The following is a 2,585-nucleotide window of genomic DNA, read 5'->3' as shown; positions in this document are numbered from 1 at the left end:
TACTCTTTGTAAATATATTTTATTGATTTTTTACAGAGAGGAAGGGAGAGGGTTAGAGAGTTAGAAACATCAATGAGAGAGAAACATTGATCAGCTGCCTCCTGCACACCCCCTATTGGGGATGTGCCCCCAACCAAGGTACATGCCCTTGACTAGAATCGAACCTGGGACCTCTCAGTCTGCAGGCCAAAGCTCTATCCACTGAGCCAAACTGGTTAGGGCTATAAATATTATTTTTAAATTTAAAAACATATTATTGTTTATATATTTTTTAAAAATTATCTTTATTTCTTACATTATCTGGAAGACTATAGAGGTTTTATATTATTTTTTTAAAATTTATCAATTTAAGAGAGAGAGAGAAAGAGAGAGATATCAACTTACTGCTCCACCCACTTGTGCTCTCATTAGTTGATTCCTGCATGTGCCTGACCAGGGATGGAATCCCAAACCTTGGCATATCTGATGACCCTCTAACCAACTGAGTCACTCTGCCAGGGCCACTGTAGGGATTTTAAAATATTATTGAATGAAGGAATACAACTTAGAGGTTGAACAAAAATTTCTTAAAGATGTCTAGAACATCAATAGTTCTAAGGATACTAATGATGATGACTAATATTCATTGGAAGTTTGTTATGTGCACTATTTTAAATACTCATTCATGTCATCTTCACACAAAAAACTCTCTGAGATAGATGCTATGATTATACTTACTGTACTGAGGATGATACCAAGACACAGGTTAAAAATTTGTCCAAGATAACCCAGCTAGTAAGTGTTAGAACCAAGTTTTAAACCCAGCATCCCACAAAAATATGGAAGGAGCTTCTAGGCACAAAAAATGGTAAGAGCAAAGATAGAGTAGATCAATGTTTGCAGATGTTTACCAAGGAGCTTAGATTTTATGCTGTGGGAGATCAGAAATCACTGAATTATTTAAGCAAAGAAGTGACATGGTTATATTTGTGTTTTATCTAGGTCATTCCAGTTGCCAGGTGAGAGTTAGTTGTAAGCCTTGGGGGTAATATTGAAGGAATACTGAAGGGTCAAGAAGAGTTCACCATGTGAAATATATGAGGGAAGAAAGGGTTTCAGGCACTGGTTAGAGCATGTGTAAAGGCTGCATATATGAGAGTACAGCATCTGCAGGAAACCTAAAGTAGGGCAGTCAGGCTGTAGCATAAATTACAAGGCAATAAGAAGCAAGGGTAATATAAGACTATGTTGAAGAGGTAAGTGGGGACCAGATTGAAGGGCTTAAACTTTTTCTTTAAAAATGCCAGACCACTGGAGAATTTTTAAGGATGGGATAAGATGGTTAAATGTGTGTTATAGAAGGAACTCTCTGTTAGGTGAAAAATAGATTGGAAGTTTGCAAGACTGTGAGCAGGGAAATGCGTTTGGAAGCCACCAAAATAATCTAAGCAAGACATGATGGCAACTTCAAATAGGGGAAATGAGGTTTAAGAGATATTTAGGACGTAGAATTAATAGATTTGGTGATTGATTTTCAAGATAGGATTGTCAAGGTAGAGAAGGTCCTGGTTTGTCCAGATTAGTCCTAGGTATGCCAGAGTAATTACCCTGAGCATGTCCACTCACTCTGAAGAGTGGAGCAGTTTGTGTGCTTGGTTTTATGGATACTCTATTTAGAGGGAAAGATGTCTCACAGGGTTTGGTTTGGTTTTGCTCGAGTAACAGAAAAGATGCCATTCACTGAGATAAGAAAGAAAGGAGAAAGAGCAGGTATCAGGGTGAGGTGGTGAGGATAAGTTCTGGACATATTGAGGTTAGTAAGTGCCTGTGGTTGGAGGACCATGGGAGTCTTGATGATCATATAACATATTAAGGCTAGAGATACAGTTTTAAGAAACATTTGCATAAAATAGTGGAATTGTATTGAGCTGCTGTCATAGACCAAGCAATGCTTTGAGACATTTTGTCCTCAGGAACAAGTGGTTGGTGAAAATTTGGAGAAAATAAAATAATTTCTATGTACCTACGATTGATGAATGGATGTTTCCAGTACTGGTTTCTAGGGCTGGCTATTGGGAAGCTTCTAAGGAAAGCAATCACATGATTGGTGTAACTGAGATGCCACTGGATATCCAAGGGTAGGGTCATACTACTTATAGAGGAACATGAGAGTTGGTTTCTGTCACGAAGGAGCTTATTGTCTAGTAAGTCAGATACAACTAACTATACAACTATTGTCTAGTTAAAGACACATAAGAAACAACAAAAATGATGCATTTATTTCTAAAATGATACACTTATATATGTAAGTTGGCAGTACAAACTAAGAGTGTTTTAGAATTTCAAGGCAGGGGGAGAACACTGTGGGCTAGAATAGTTGCAGCCATTTGTGAACTTGGCATTACATTTTCTTGTGATGCTTTGAGAACAGAATAGAAGGACCTTCATGAGCCATTCTTTTGCATGAGTTTAGCCCTCATATGGCTATATACTCTCTGGCCTCATCCTCAGATGTATCAGTATTAGTATCATTTCACCAACTATGGTTGGGAAGATCACATGGGAAGTTTCAAGGAGGTAGGTGCTAGGCCCTGGCATTTAGGAAT

This window comes from Myotis davidii, unplaced genomic scaffold, assembly GCF_000327345.1.
Source record: "Myotis davidii unplaced genomic scaffold, ASM32734v1 scaffold279, whole genome shotgun sequence".
In the NCBI taxonomy this organism is placed as follows: domain Eukaryota; kingdom Metazoa; phylum Chordata; class Mammalia; order Chiroptera; family Vespertilionidae; genus Myotis; species Myotis davidii.
Note: the sequence above shows the minus strand (reverse complement) of the source record.